This window comes from Sus scrofa, chromosome 6 (genome assembly GCF_000003025.6).
Source record: "Sus scrofa isolate TJ Tabasco breed Duroc chromosome 6, Sscrofa11.1, whole genome shotgun sequence".
In the NCBI taxonomy this organism is placed as follows: domain Eukaryota; kingdom Metazoa; phylum Chordata; class Mammalia; order Artiodactyla; family Suidae; genus Sus; species Sus scrofa.
The window spans coordinates 50,950,040-50,966,428 of NC_010448.4; positions in this window are offsets into that span (position 1 = coordinate 50,950,040).

A 16,389-nucleotide genomic window follows, 5' to 3' on the forward strand; every position below is an offset into this window, starting at 1 on the left:
CACCGCTGTCTTCATTCTCCGGGCTCAAAGCTCTGCTGGATCCTTTTTTTGTATAAAAATCCCAAGCAGTGGGTTGGCCGTTGAAACAGCTTTGTGATAATTATTATCATCATGTATAAGCAGGAACTCTCCATGGATGTCTGCAATAGCCTACTACAACATTAGCAGTGGCTACCTTGTGAACATGTTGTAGGAATCCATAAAACGCCTCAAACTTTCCAGGTTTTGATCTTCCTAGTGAAAAGCGACGAAATTCAGCTCCAAACTTGCTCTTCTCCTCCATGGTCCCTAGGCAACCGCTGCCCGCCCCGGACCGGTGGCTGAGGTTCCTCCGGAGGCCGGCCCCTCATCGGCCGCCTCCAGCAGGAGCCAGGAGCGCCGGGAGCCAGGAGCGCCGGGAGCCAGGAGCGCGGGGAGCTAGGGCGCGGCCGGTGGAATTGCGACGCCGCTGCGGCCCCCGCGCCTCCTCACAGGCACCTGCAGAGGGGCGGCCGCAGCTCGTGTTTCTGCGCAGAAGTCGCTCGACTCACAAAAAGATACTTTAAAATTTTCCATGTATGCACTTAATAAATTACTCTCTTCGCTCCAAATCCAACCTTTTCTTATTCTGTCTCACAGGGCTGCAATGGGCAATGTGCAGCTACTGTAGCAGTCCATCTGGGTCTCTGCCAATAGAGGGAGACCGCGAGGCTGGAGGAGGGAGAGACTTGCCACTTTCTGAGCTTCCAGGCAGCAGTGTTTCTTTCACGGAGCAGGTGCCCAATCTAATATGAAGTTTTCCCCACACTTGAATAGCTGAAATTGAGCAGGACCCTAGGAGGCCTCCCCAGGACAGGACACCCCCCACTCACCATGGCAATGTCCTCTGCTTGCATTCTGTCTGCAGAAAAACTTTAGTCAAAGAATAAATTTTAATCAGAGAAATGAGAAAATACAGAAACAAAGGAAAAGCAGTCAAACATGACCAAATAATCATAGTTTAGTCTTTTTTTCTTTTCTTTTCTTTTTTTTTTTTTTTTTGTCTTTTTAGGGCCACACCCACAGCATATGGAGGTTCCCATAGGGGTTGAATTGGAGCTGTAGCTGCTGGTCTACACCACAGCCACAACAACTCGGAATCCGAGCTGCATCCTCGACCTACACCACAGCTCATGGCAATGCTGAATCCTTAACCCACTGAGCGAGGCCGGGGATCGAACCTGCGTCCTCATGGATGCTGGTCAGATTCATTTCGGCTGAGCCACGACAGGAACTCCCTAGTTTAGTCATTAAATAAAGACAAGTACATTGAGTTTCTCCTCAAGGGCTACAGATAATATTCTGAGCCATATCCTTTGAGTTGTTTTATAAATACTGAAATCCCCACCAGGTGGAAGAAGTTAGCCACGTGAGGACCAGACTGTAGCCATGACGTAAGCTGCTCCATCTTACACAATTCCAAGAACTGGCCTCAAGGAAAGCGGAACAAACTTAGCAAGGAACTGAAGATTAACTACTTAAAACAATCAAGGCGATGCTGATCAGACCACTGCATGATCAATTTCAAAGTAACTGTCAGAGCTGACTGTGCTGTTTCTGCATGTAGCCCCCTCCCTCCACCTGTGTACCCCTGAACCTCCCCTTTAAAAGCTCCTGCCCACTGACTGTCAGTGGGGAGTTGGCCTTTGGACGTGAGTCCTCTTTTCTCCCAGTTGCCAGCCTCCGGAATAAAGCACACTTTCCTTCCCACCAACCTTGTCTCCCAAGTATTGGCTTTAGAGCAGTGAGCAGCCAGACCTGAGTTTTAGTTAACAACTAGTTCCATTATGGAGCCTCAGAGATATCAAACAGCTTCCCCAAGACGACTCCTCAGATGTCTAAGTTCTAGAACCGTGGGGCCCTATGTCTCAGCTCAGGGACACCAGAACCAGCTTCCTCAGAGGCCTGAGTTTCAGGACACCAGGTCTTTTTTCCAAGCATCTAAGTTGTTGGAGTTTTTTTTTTTTTTTTTTTTTTTAATCTTTTTAGGGCTGCACCTGCAGCATATGGAAGTTCCCAAGCTCAGGATCGAACTGGAGCTGCAGCCACCAGCCTATGTCACAGCCACAGCCACAGCCACAGCAGATCCAAGCTGAGTCTTCAAACTACACTACAGCTTATGGCGATGCCAGATCCTTAGCCCATTGAGCAGGGCCAGGGATCAAACCTGCATTCTCATGGGTACTAGTCAGGTTCATTACCTCTGAGCCACAATGGGAACAGCAAAATTTTTAGAACTTTAATGAATAAATTTCTAAAGAACTTAACATAATAGTTACTAAAACAGACACAAGAAGTAATAGAAAATCTGAATGTATCTAGAAGTATTGAAAAATTGAATTCGTTTCTTTTTTCTTTTAGAGACGCACCCATGGCATATGGAAGTTCCCAGGTTAAGGGCTGAATTGGAGCTGCCACTGCCGCCGGCCTACACCACAGCCACAGGAACTGCAGATCCAAGCCGAATCTGTGATCTATCCTGAAGCTTGCAGCAACACTGGGTGCTTAACCCACTGAGCGAGGCCAGGGATCGAAACCACATCCTCATGGATACTAGTCAAATTCTTAACCTGCTGAGCCACAATGAGAACTCCGAAAAATTGAATTTATTTAAAAATTCACCGAAGGAACTCTCTAGTCTTGGAGAGGGTCATCAGTGAATTATATCAAATATTTAAGGAAGACACCATGTTCATCTTAAAATTCCTCCTGAGAATAGTATGGGAACATTTTCCAACCAATTTTCAACCATAACATTGATACCAAAATCTGTCAGAGGCTTTATTAGAATGGAAAATAGCAAGTTTATCTCATCATAAATATACATATAAAAATCTGAAACAAAATGTAGCCATACTATATCCAACAATCTACAAAAGGATGATACATCATGACTTAGTTGACTTACCAGGAATGCAAAGGTGAGGGGGTGATAAATCTATCACCCATTCAAGATGAGAAAATTCTAGAAGGTAGCAATAAATTACAGCAAACACTAAAAGCAATACTGAACTACTGAAAACATTTTCCATGAAAGTGGAAATAAGATAACGCTCCTTACCCTAACTGTGCCTACTACACGTTGCACTTGCCCCTTTATTCTTCAAACTTGCCAACTTATCTGATTAATATTAAAATTTACATGTAGATCCTTTGTATTTTCTATGTACACAAGTTCCTCTTTAGATTTGCAACAAATGTGGCCCTGAAGGGCAGCAGGAACAGGGCAGGCATGCAATACATAGTGCTGAGTTACACTGGGTATTGAGGAAAAAACTGATCTTTATGCAATAAACAAAAACCTCGTGCTAGTGGACTGTAGAGCCAAATCTGAAGAGTATTTCTTACAAAACTTCAAATCTACTCAAGAACCCAGGAGTCCAGGAGGAGCCCGGACTCCGGCAGGGATGAGAGAAAAGGGCTGGTAGCACTGCAGGTGGAACCTCTGATCCCTTCCTGGGCTCATATAAGTTTTCAGGTAACTGAACATTTCCCGGGAATGAAAATACATTAATTAAAAGAAACAATTACCTCTTGTTTTAAGCTTTTCATTTATGACTATCTGATTTAACTCTCCAAACAACTCCACTTGGTAGGTACCATTACTCCCCTCGTTTAACAGAAAAGTTATGCAGGGCACAGATTAAGTTAGTATCTAATCTCATCCCTAGGAGGTGACACGGGCTCCCACTTCAGTCCGCTAGTAGGAACAGAAAGCACGGAATACAGGAGACTCTCAACCCTCCAACCAGCAAGAAGGCTCACTCCAGTAAGGGTCCGACGCCCCCCTCAGCCTCTGGCTGCAGATTTTCTTCTAAAAGATGGGGGATGTGTCGCATCTGGCCCCAAATGAAGCATTGCCTTTGGGTGCCTGACCCAAGCTCTTTCCCAGGAACGACTTCCACGCATTCACTGCCCGGAGGCGGAAGTGACTCTACCCACAATTCTTGGTTACACTCTCAGAATTCCAGACGAGCCGTCACAGCCACACACCCTGTAGCAGAAGTTCCCGGACTACGCGGAGGTACGGGACTACACTTCCCAGAACCCCCGCGAATTGGCCGACGTCTTTGCCTTGGGCAGAAGGTCGGCTTCTATACAAAAATAAAAATAGAAAAATAAAAATAAAAATAAAACGTGGATTTTATTTTAAACGATTCCAGAGCAGAACTCAAATCTCTTGGTCCTGTCTTCTATGAACGAAGATGTCCAAGCTTCTAATTTATACTTATTTTTTCCCAGCAAGTGTTTCAGCCCCTGTGAATCCCCTTGACAACAGTTTCCAGAATCCTTTTCAGGTAGCGCTTCTTCCCAGGCTTTCCATTTTTCTTTTGGATTTCTTTGGATTCAGTCTGAATCAATTCTATCTCACTGGTCGAAATCAGCCTTTTTCCCCTTCATCTCATTTTTTTTTTCTTTCTTGAATGACAAAGCAAATATGAATGTCCAAAAAAAATATATCCTAAAGAAGGAAACTTGAAAAGTGTAAGGAAACTGAGGCACAGGTTTAAAAGGGGAACATATGAGTGGGCTAAGAATGCAGAACTTGAAACCAGGCATCAGTGTAAGGACTACAGGATCTCAACGCTACTATGACTGGATTTTCTACTTTATTCCATATGTGTTAGATGCACTGGGATTCTGAGTGTTCCCTGGCATGTTAGCTATTCATTCCCAGACGCAAGAACCCACAAGAAAGTGATGCAAGCTTTATTAAAGTGTAAAACAGAAGCATCAAGAACTTCAGATTTTTCTTGACGTTTAACTGCTCATTGTGAAATGTGGGTCATAAGATGAATGAGAGGAACTACATCAATGTGGAGATACTACAACATAAAGAGGTAAATATTATGTAAGACTTTCAATTATGTTTTTGTTCAAGTTCAAGCATCACATAACCTATATACCTATATCCGTTTTACTCCTTTTTTTTTTTTTTTTTTTTCTGGCTGTGCTCACTCCATCTGGAAGTTCCTGGGTCAGGGACTGAACGCATGCCACAGCAGCAACCTGAGCCGCAGCAGTGACAATACCAGATCCTTAAACTGCTGAGCCCCCAGGGAACTCCCAGTTAATTTTTGTGAGGGGCGTAGGAACTAAAATTTTAGAAGAGACAAAAGCTTGGGAAAAGGGATAATGCAAACTCTTAAAGCTAGCCACAGAAAAGGAGAGCTATATTTTGCCTTTAAAAAATTCTTCTTCCAGACAACTTTACCTCCCTTTTTCTTTCAAGGCTCTGCTCAAAGATCATCTTATCAGTGACACCATACCATTCAATATAATAATTGAGCAAATCTTTTCCAACCATTCCTCAACCCTGGCAATCGCCAGGATTCCCTGGCAATCCTCAACCCTTTACCCTGCTCAATTTTTCTACACAGACTTTGTTACTTTCTGACTTACTCTCTACATATGCCTTTTCACTTGTCTTTATTTTTCTTTTCCAATTGAAATGGAATATCCCTAAGGACAAGTTCTTGATAAATAGATGTTGAATAAATATATCCATTTAATTTATTTGTGATAACATGAACTAAATCATAGAAATTTAAAAAGGACCTTCTCAAGTAAGGTATTCATAATGGGAAAAGCTTGGAAATGTCAGTTCTGCTAGGATTAAAGGCTATCCAAAGCACAGCACCACACCACAGCTCACGGCAATGCAGGATCCTTAACCCACTGATCGATGCCAGGAATCGAACACTGCAACCTCATGGTTCCTAGTCAGATTCGTTAATCACTGCGCTACCAAGGTAACTCCTAGAGTTAAGTTCTTAATGCAGAATGTTGGTTGGGGGAGGACACTAGTAAGTCGATGTGCACCATCATGCATTGTTGAATCTAAATATATTAACAAAGTGCCACTTCAAAATATGGTTCTTTTGGAGTTAATGTCGTGTTGCAGCAGAAACAAATCCGACTAGGAACCATGAGGTTTTGGGTTCGATCCCTGGCCTTGCTCAGTGGGTTAAGGAACCGGCGTTGCCGTGAGCTGTGGTGTAGGTCGAAGATGCAGCTCGGATCCCACGTTGCTGTGGCTGTGGTGTATGTAGGCCAGCGGCTACAGCTCCAATTCAACCCCTAGCCTGGGAACCTCCATATGCCGCAGTTGCAGCCCTGAAAAGACAAAAAAAAAAAAGAAAGAAAGAAAGAAAAGAAAAAAGGCCAAAATATGGTTCTTTTGGTCCATGGCATGTGGAATTTCCTGGGCCAGGGATCGAACCCTCACAACAGTTATAATACCAGATCCTCAACCTGCTGCACCACAGGAGAACTCCCAAAATATGTTCTTTCTGTCAGTTTGGGGAGGGTAATTTCCTGATTCTTTACAGTTCATAATGTTCCCCAGTTAAAAACTGTATACTAGATCTTCATTGATATGAAGGGTTATCTTTGATATTTAATGTTTAGTGACTATATTTGAAAAAAATTTAAATAAAGATACATAGTACAGTCTTCTGGGTGAACAAAAAGAAGGGAAACATTTTGCTCTAGAACTCTTGTGACTCTCACCCTAACTTCCTCTCCTGGCACAGGAAAAGCGAATCTGGGGGAGTTATGTGGATGTAACTTTATGAGTTACAAATGGGATGCAGATGGAAAACTATCTCAAGGCAATTGCCAGCTGAGACGTTTCTTTTCCCTGAAGTAAAGGACCTGCCAAAAAGTAGTTCTAAGAATCTCCATTTATTGAGAAAATACTTCTTTTCTCCAAGTGAGTATGTTCAGTCACGGTAAGATACAGGAAAACCACAGGGAGAGAATATACAATTTGTTTAAAAGCCATGGACTAATGCATAAATATCGCCATGTACTTAAGGGCACTTAAGAAGTTGGAATTAGGTTAGTAAAATACTGCCATGCATTCTGACACTAATCACTGAAAGTCAGTACAGGTTCCACAGGTTTTTTTGGTCTTCTTACAGTTATACCTGTGGCACATGGAAGCTCCTGGGCTAGTGGTCAAATTGGAACTGCATCTGCGACCTATACCACAGCCGGTCCTCAACCCACTGAGTAAGGCCAGGGATTGAACCCACATCCTCAAAGAGACAACATTGGGTCCCTAAAACACTGAGCCACAATGGGAGCTCCCAGACTCCACATATTTAAGGGAAAAGGTGCCAACAAGACTGCCCTCATTTCAGCTGCAACCACAAGTTGGGGGTTTCCAGGTTACCTGCACTTCAGAACTAGCCTCAAGTTCAGGGATTTTCATGACCCCCTTAGGTTTAATATTCACTAGAATTACTCGTAGAATTCAGCAAAGTGCTGTACTTATGATTACAATTTTATTATAAAAGATAGGAATCAGGACCAGCCAAGTAAGAGATGGATTGGGGCAAGATCTGGGAGGGTCCCAGGCGCAAAACTTCTATGCTTTCCCCTCCATGGAATCAGGTCTCATCACCCTCCTGGCCCATCAATGTGTTCACTAACCAGAAAGCTCATCTGAGCCTCAGTTGCCAGAGTTTTTCTTGGGGTTATATTCCATAGGCTCAACTGATCAAATCATTAGCCATGTGACTGAACTCAATCTCCAGCCCCCCTCACCTCCTGGGAGGAGATCAGACTGGTATCACCTGGCCCTAACCCCCAACCCTCTAATCACATGGTTTTTCTGGTGACCAGCCCAATCCTGGGTCACTGCATTAACACAAACTCAGGTGTGATCTAAGGGCCCATCATGAATAACAAAAATATGACCGTCACTTGGGAAAGTCCAAGGGTTTAGAGCTTACCTCCCAGGAACCCGGGACAAAGGCTAGACAAATTATTAGTTAGATGTTCATCAGAAGATTAAAACAAAACAAAACTCGAGAATTGTGTTGATAAATCTTTCTTAAAGGGCAGATAGAATTTCAGGCTTGAGGACCCTACCCAACTCCTCTCATCTGCCACTTTAGTGCAAAGGCAGCACAGACAATATATAAACAAATGGGTGTGTATAACTGAATCACTTTGGTGAACACCTGAAAGTAACACATTGTAAATCGGCTACAATGGAAAAAAACAAAACAAAACAAAAAAACAGTAACGAAAACCAACAAATGGGTACAACTGTATTGCACAAACAACTTTATTTACAAAAATAGGCCCATAGTTTTCCAATACCAATATTCCTTAATCACACAGGTATTGTTCATAATCTCAAAGTCTAATGGAGACAGTGACATCTGCCTATCCATTATCTCATTCATAGTCCAACGAATATTGATTGGAACATTTCCATGTGCTAGTTCTGTCCTAGCTGCCCTAGTCATAGTTTTTTGTTTTGTTTACCATGGCAAGCAGAGGCTTGATGTGGGACCACAGTTCCCAGACCAGGGATTGAATCCCAGGCCACAGTGATGAAAAAGCTGAATCCTAACCACTAGACCACCAGGGAAATTCCTGTGAACTTCCTGTGGTGCCTTTTTAACATAGGGAAATTTAAAAATTTTCATACAGACTTGATCATTGTTATATCTGCTTTGGTTGGAGCTCTGTGCATCCATAACAACAGGCAACCTTTTCTGTGTGCCATTACTATTCCACGCGTTTTAACTTCATTTAACTCTCACAATCCCACTGAGTTATGTAATACATAATTATACCCTGGCAACTGATTCACAGAGATTAACTCACCCAACGTTATAGTACTAGGCAGTAGCAAAACTGACTGACCACAGTCAAGGAGAGGGTGGTGGAACAGAGAAGCCCACAGACCCTCAAACTGTTGATGCACTATCCTAGGCCGCCCTCAACCTGGGACCCAATACCTGCCGCAAACACTAAGAGATTCTGCCTAAAGGGAGGCGCAAATGCCTCTACCTCTTGTCCTCCGCGACCATCGCTTCTCTTTCTCAACGCAGAGGGCCGGGCCACTGCAGGTACCGCGCCAAGGCGCTGGAGATGTTGCTGGAACTCAAGTTCACTTGGGGAAAGATGGTGGCAACCTACCCTGAAGCGGAAGTTCCTGCGACTCACTTCCCAGGATCCGGAGACCATCCGAGACGGTCACACGCCGCACTCCTGAAGAGGAAGTGATGTCTCGTGCACGGAACTCCTGGACTACACTTCCCAGAATGCCAAAGTGGCATAGGCCTACATTCTCGACTACACCTCCCAGAAGCCTCTGCGTGGCGGTGCTTCCGCCTTGCCTCCACTGTTTCTTCTGGTTAAACTCAATCTGAGTCACTTCTTCAGCGGGGTTAGCGCTTGGTCTTTTTCTTTTTATGTAATTCTGTTTTTCAAGAAAAAAATAGCACATGTGAATTTAAAAGAAATATGGATATCTAGAGAGAAGATAGAGAAGTTTTTCATATGAAAAGAAAATTAACAAGTTTTAGCAGAAAAGCTATACGTGTGACCAAAGACTTGGAAGGGACTTGGCTTGTGCTTCACTGGAGAGCAAACTTAAGGAATATATTATTATTCCAGTTACTGTGAAGATCAATTCATTGTATTTGATTATCTCACCTGAAGCTCATTTATTCCAGAGTTTCTGGAGTAATACACAACCACCTCTGTTTTTAATGATTTGAAATGCTGGATGTCATATTAGGTGTTTGAATTCTGGATGTGTCTAATAGCTTCTCATACTTTCTCCTCCAATATTCTTAATTCCCTGTAAAGTAGGATTTTTACTTAAAGATAGATTAGATACAGGTTCTTTTTGGGGGAGTGGCAAGAATAATTCACAGAAGGGACTGGAAATATTTGAACAGGAAACATACTCCCTTCAACAAAAGCCATAGCAAAGCCTAGGCAAGTCATTCTCTGAAGAGAAAAACAAAAATAACAGCCAATATATACAAAAACACGGCTTAAAACAAGGAAACCATTATCACAAGTCACATCACATGATTCACTATATAATAGATTCTATCTTTGTAAAAGGAAAAAGAATATTTGGTAATTTCAGTCTTGAAGTTTCACATATATTAAAACAGGGTAAGATAGAAGCAAAAATTTTTCAGACAAAAAAGATTTTTCCCACGCTCCACCTGCCTTTGGAAACAATTGAAATTAATCTGTTTTCTGTCTCTGTGAGTTTGGTTTTTAAAATATAATTCCAAATATAAGTGTGGTGATACAGTATTTGTCTATCTTTGTCCAATTTATTTTATTATTATTATTATTATTTTTTGGTCTTTTTGCTATTTCTTGGTCTTGGGCCGCTCCCTCGGCATATGGAGATTCCCAGGCTAGGGGTCCAATCGGAGCTGTAGCCACCGGCCTATGCCAGAGCCACAGCAACACGGGATCCGAGCCGCGTCTGCAACCTACACCACAGCTCACGGCAACGTCGGATCGTTAACCCAGTGAGCAAGGCCAGGGACCGAACCCTCGACCTCATGGTTCCTAGTCGGATTCGTTAACCACTGCGCCACGATGGGAACTCCTTTCCAATTTATTTTACTTAGCATAATACCTTCGAGGTCCATATATATTGTTTTCTATAGGGGTTTTCACTTTACTTTCCCACCAACACTATAGAAGAGTTCCAGTTTCTTGACATCCTTGCCAATACTTGCTAACTTTTGTTTTTCTGATAATATCCCTCCTAACTGGTGTGAGGTAATATCTCATTGTGATACTTATTTGCATTTCACTGATGATTAGTGATGTTGGAAAGTTTTTTCATATACATGTTGGACATCTGTACACCTTCTTTGGAGAAATATCTATCCTTTGCCCATTGATAAATCAGTTTGTGGTTTTGCTATCAAATTGTAGGAATTCGTTATCTTCTATATTAACCCATTATCAGTTATAGGGTTTACAAATATTTTCTCCCATTCCATAGGCTGTCTTTTTATTCTGTTGACTCTTTCCTTTGCTATGAAGAATATTTTAGCTTGGTGTAGTCCCATGTTTATTGCTTGTGCTTTTGGTGTCATATCCAAGAAATCATTGCCAAGACCAATGTAAAGACATGTCCCCCATGTTTTCTTCTAAGATTTTTATGGTTTCAGACCTTATATTTAAATCTTTAATCCATGTTGAGTTTATTTTTGTAAGAAGTATAAGGTAGGCTTCCAACTTCATTCTTTTTTTTTTTTTTTTTTTGGCGCGGGGCGGGGGGGGACTTTACGTTCAAAGAAATAAGCCAGCCACAGAGGGACAGATACTGCATCATTCCACTTAACCTGAGGTACCTAAAATAGTCAAGTTCATTGGAAAAAAAGAATGGAATGGTTGTTGCCAGGGGCTGGGGAAGGGGAGAGGTGGAGAGTTATTCAGTTGGTATAAAGTTTCAGTTATACAAGTAAATTCAGTCTAGAGATCTGCTGTACAGTATAGTGGCTAAAGTCAAGAAGACTGTATTATACACTTTAAAATTTGCTAATAATGAACATCTTGTGTTAAGTATTCTTACCTTTTTGTTTGTTTGTTTTTTGCTTTTTAGGGCAGCACCCACCAGGCTGCCTGGCATATGGATTTCCTAGGCCATGGGGCGAATCAGAGCTACAGCTGCTGGCCTGCACCACAGATCAACAACGCAGGATCTGAGCCACGTCTGCAACCTACACCACAGCTCATGATTATGCTGGATCCCCCACCCACTGAGTGAGGCCAGGGATTGAACCCACATCCTCATGGATAATAGTCAGATTCATTTCCACTGCACCACAACAGGAACTCTGACTTTTTTTAAAGCGAAGGGACAGAGGAAGTAATTTTAGAGGTGACAGATGTGTCTATTACCTTGATGGCTGTGTTCACAGTTGTATGGGTGCCTCCAAACACATCAAATTGTGTACATTATGTGCAGTCTTTGTATATCAATTATACCTCAGTCAAGCTGATAAATAAGTAAATGAATAAGCTAAATGGGATAGGAAAGGGTTTCTCCTTGCCAGACATGATATTTTTGTGACACTTCCATCAAAACTGAAGGCTGAGGAAAATTGGAATACCCCCTGGACCCCAAAAGGCTCTTTCCCTGGTAAATATTAAACCGTGATTACCCTGAGTTTCACCTCTGACTTACCCTTTACAGTATTTATATTATCTTATTGATAGTGGATAATCTCACCCAGCCAGAATTTTCCCCTTTAAACCAGTTCTGTCCACATTCAGTGTAATATACTTGGTCACCAGGATCTCCTGCACCAGGTTTCTGATTGCATCTTCCAGTTTGCCTGCAGGTGTTGAGGCCACTCTTGCAACTCTTTAATGTCTACAACTCTCATGCAAAAGCTGACAGTCAAAGGGTATATTTCTTGTATTTCCTTCCTCACACCATTGAATTACAGGAAACTCCCTGTATTCTTTGACCCCCAAACTCCCACTGAAATAGCTATTACCGCTGTCACCCAGTCAGTAGTCTGGGTTCAATAAGGAGACATAAACTAAACGGTTTAAAATGTTTAGGAATTTCTGTTGTGGCATAGTGGGTTAAGAATCCAACTGTAGGGGAGTTCCCGTCATGGCGCAGTGGTTAACGAATCCGACTAGGAACCATGAGGTCGCGGGTTCGGTCCCTGCCCTTGCTCAGTGGGTTAACGATCCGGCGTTGCCGTGAGCTGTGGTGTAGGTTGCAGACGCGGCTCGGATCCCGCGTTGCTGTGGCCCTGGCGTAGGCCAGTGGCTACAGCTCTGATTAGACCCCTAGCCTGGGAACCTCCATATGCCGCGGAAGTGGCCCAAGAGATAGCAACAACAACAACAACAACAACAAAAAAGAAAAAAAAAAAAAAAAGAATCCAACTGTAGCAGCTCAGGTCAGTGGAGGTGTACGTTCGACCTCTGGCCCGGAGCAGTGGGTTAAGGATCCAGCATTGCAGCAGCTGTAGTGTAGGGTGAAGCTGTGGGTCAGATTCCATCTCATCCAGGCGGGTGCAGCCATAAATTAAAAAATAATAATAAAAAAAAACTTCTATCTAGAGACTTATTAAACTTCAAAAAGAGAACCTATACCATACATTTAAACTCTATATGGTCTCCTAATGCTGAGGAAGAGTATTTAAGGAAGGATAAAGTTGGAAGGAGCATCCTCTCCTCAAGGCTGGGCTTCAGACTTGATGGAAGGTATGACTGCAGCCTACCTGACGGCAGAGAAGTTTTCTGTGCTCCCTGAGTCAGAGAAGGTTCCTGGTTGCTGGTCAAAAAGGAATCCGTATTCTAGGATGTAGGTGGTTTGTAAACAAGCTGCAACTGGTGGTGGGATGCCTGGGCATGCAGAGGGAGGAGAGGTGCCAATGGCACCCATCATTTGCAGAACAGATGAGCCATAGCCAGCAATTAGGTACATGGATGTGAATGGGCAAGCCTGAGTGAGTAGAAGGCCTGGAGGGTCGAGTTCATGTCCAGAGGTCCATGGGAGTGTGACCAATGGGCCAGAGCTGTGAGATCACCAAGGGACTGAGCATCCTGGGCATGTGGCTAGGTGACTGACCATGCAGCTTCTACAAACAGCAGGAGAGCCCCCTCCTCCTGCAATTTCCTCCCAACACCTTCTACTGAGAAAGCTTAACCCTGTGTTTACTGCAAAGGAGAAAGGCTCAAAGGAACTACTTTTGTTATCACAGAGTATGTATTGAAGGGTGAAATTTGTAGCTGAAAGGCAATAAATTGGTAAATGACATATTGCTCCCGAACTTAACTGCAACCCACTCTTGGAGTCCTAGCTAGTGGTCAGTACTTCAGGAAACTTTAGGTTATAGGCAGGCATAAAGGATAAAGTTCAGCAAGCTAAGGACTGGCCCCAAACATAGCATAATTAGCACAGAGATGCAAGGAAGTCCATCCAGTGACAAGAGAGCCGGCTCTCCTGTGGGGTCCATTTGCAGTAATTACCCACACAAGGCGCTAACTATAGCGCCACCTAGTGATAGGTCAAGCCCATTGCCCTCCATTTCTGGCAGCCTCTTTCTAAAGCAAAACCTCACAACCACCTACCTACCATTTCTTGCTTTCTCCAAACAGCCCACCCTCTCCACCATGAGTTCTACAGACAACCCATTATGAAACAAACAAACAAACAAAAACACTGTATACAAGTTGCTGAGTGCCTAACAAGAAAATTGAAGATAAAATAATTGGGGGAAAAGCAATTCTAGGTGAGGCATATCCACCCCTGGATTAAATCCTCCAAAGAGCCCTTGAAATAACCTTGAAAAGCAACGTGTAGAGTGGTGGAGGAGGATGGTTCCCAGGGCTGCTCTGCATTCTAAAAATCTTGTCTACCAGCCACACGTCATACTTGAACTTTTATAACTTGATTTTTTTCTCCAAACAATGCATGAAAAACTATAGGTCCAGATCATTTTAATGGTGTATATTATTCCATTATTTAGGGATACTATAATTTGCTCAATGTCTTATTCGTGGATCTTTAGGTTGTTTACAATTTTTATTATTGCAAATTGTCGGGAGCCATAAGGCTGCTCCAGTAAAGAAAACAAAGCCACAGTCGGCACCTGCGTGAGGCTTGTCTGGTTAGCAGAGCTACAGACAAGCTGAAGAAAGAAGAAGGATTGCAGAGCAATTCCTTGAAAAACATTGGTTTCCTACAAGAGAAAAATGACACCCCTCTAAAAAATATGTTAATCTATTTTTTCTGTGTTTATTCTTCTCTTTCTATCTTTGATTCACAGTTTTCTTATAGCTAGGGATTTGCCCTGGGTTCGTAAACACCTGGACCAAAACAGAGTGAAGTCACTTAAACAGTGTAATGGAAAAAGCCTTTGTTTTGGAGTAAAAATTTATGGCACCTATTTTGTAAGCGTATAAGGGGAAACTTTTATGATTTCAGTCCCTTCACATGAGAAGTCTGGGGCTGGGAAAAGCGTTGTATGGCCTACAAATTGCCGTTTTTTACAACAGATATATTTTTTTATTAAATAACAGTGTCACCTGTAACTTTTATCATCCCTTGTGGGGGCACTTGACAATTTTCAGGTATAATACTTCTCTCTATTGAAATTGGTGGTTTGGAGCTTACGTAAGTCAGGACAATAGGTTATATGCTTAGCTTGCTGGCGCCAAATAAACCGCAGCCTCAGGAATGTCATGAGCCTAAGGCTCTCATGCGTTTCTGTTAACTACATATGCTTTTAGCTAAAGAATGTTTGGTACCACAGTCTATTACTTATTAAAGCTTTGTTCTTTATATAGAATAGAATAGCTACTGTTATTGACCTTTTAAGAAAAATAGTGTGAAACTTTAAGTTTGTAATCTTGAGGAAAAATCTGAAACTGGAGGAACATGTTTTAACTAACCTTTTTTTTTTTTTAATCTCAGGTGGAAGGAACAGAAAGGGCTTTAAATCAAAGGTTAATGTCAAATCTTACACAGGACTTGATTGTGAAATGGTATAAAGGCTGATGCTTTTCACTTAATAAATTGGGTCATCTGCAGCCTGCAGCTGAGAAGTTGGCTCCAATTCTTTCCGCGCCATTTACAGCCCATCCTCTCCTCCGTCACTCCCTTGGAAGATGGTCCCTTCGGAAACCATCTTTTCCCACCTGTGTAATTACGTCTTAAGAGATAATTTCTGGGCAGTAGGATTAGTGTTCAAAGAGAAGGCTCATTATACACTTTGATACATATACACAAAATCCTCCCCAGAAATGTTACACCTGTTTTTTCCCCCCATTAAGGATGTTCACTTTTTTCTACTCCTTTATTGACACTGAGTTTCATTAATCTTTCACTATTGTCCACCTGGATCAGTAAGAAAGTAACATTCAGGGATGGTTTTATTTGTATTTGAATGGTTGTTTCATATACAAGCTGTAACTAGTATGAAAATGTCATGTAAGAAAAACTAAAACATAATCCAAATGAAGAAGCCTATGTAAATAAGACACAAAAAAGATATTATTAAAGGTGAATAAATATATTGTAAATCCAACAATAATCCCAAACTGCATCACAATTTTGGTAGGAACTTGACAAAATGAGCACATTCTAAAAACCCTTTTTTTTGGGGGGGGGCGTCTTTTTGCCTTTTCTTGAGCTGCTCCTGAGGCATATGGAGGTTCCCAGGCTAGGGGTCCAATTGGAGCTGCAGTCACTGGCCTACGCCAGAGCCACAGCAACGAGGGATCGAGCCACGGCTGCGACCCACACCACAGCTCATGGCAACGCCAGATCCTTTGCGAGGCCAGGGATTGAACCCGCTACCTCATGGTTCCTAGTCGGATTCGTTAACCACTGCGCCATGATGGGAACTCCTGAAAACCTACTATTAAACAAGCCTGCTAAAAACAGTGGTGTCTGCTTTAGACAATGATCACTAGCCTTCTATTAAGTGGTTACTCACTTCAGTAAATGTTAGTTCTACCTAATTTAGTACGACTTTCTGTAGGATACCATTTTAAAAATTGCATTTAAAGTGTGCAGTAAACTCTCTCACTACACATTATGGTTTCTCT